General features: G+C 42.3%; 1 non-coding gene across 1 annotated transcript; it reads left to right on the top strand.

The window, feature by feature from the left end:
- Positions 1–628: 628 nt before the first annotated feature.
- On the top strand, positions 629–700 carry TRNAH-GUG (transfer RNA histidin (anticodon GUG)). Its single transcript has one exon. It is a non-coding gene; the product is annotated as a tRNA-His (tRNA).

Below are 700 nucleotides of genomic sequence, written 5' to 3' on the forward strand. Positions count from 1 at the left end.
AGTTACAATGCTATAGGCTGAACCCCGCTTCCGGTATTCGAGAGTCCTTCCTGTCGTGCATGCCTCAGCGTATATCACGTGGCCTACCTACGATATCTCTATTTACAGCCTTTTACCCAATGAGAAATGGTTGCTACCACCCGGAAGTTGTTTTGGTGATCTGGAATAGAAAGAATAGCCACACCCTCCAACAGTTTTCATATGATTTTTACATTCAGTTTGAATAAGTGCTGTTATTTTTAACTCCAAAATGTAAATCGTTGTAACGTAACAGTAGTTTACAAACATGCCCAGGCTTGTCATTAGGAAAGGTTGTCTTAATATGCAGACTCGTTTTTTATTTTAAATTGTAAATCCATTTTCTGTCGGTGGGTGTTTCGCCCTTCCTGCCTGTACATATTTGGTTTAGAATAACGGTGGCGTGTATATTGTGCTCGAAGTGGGGTACATGAGTAACGTCTTGATGCTGCTGCACTATATTTGATACCTGTTGAAGACAAAGCTTTTAGAACAGACTGAACCCGTTTTTATAGGCAACACAACATTATACATAAAACCGGCTTTCACACCAGGAAGATGTCGCTTATAAATTGTACACCCACACATCCTGTTAGAGTCCAAGTAGCTCGCCGTGATCGTATAGTGGTTAGTACTCTGCGTTGTGGCCGCAGCAACCTCGGTTCGAATCCGAGTCACGGCA

This window comes from Pleurodeles waltl, chromosome 12 (assembly GCF_031143425.1).
Source record: "Pleurodeles waltl isolate 20211129_DDA chromosome 12, aPleWal1.hap1.20221129, whole genome shotgun sequence".
In the NCBI taxonomy this organism is placed as follows: domain Eukaryota; kingdom Metazoa; phylum Chordata; class Amphibia; order Caudata; family Salamandridae; genus Pleurodeles; species Pleurodeles waltl.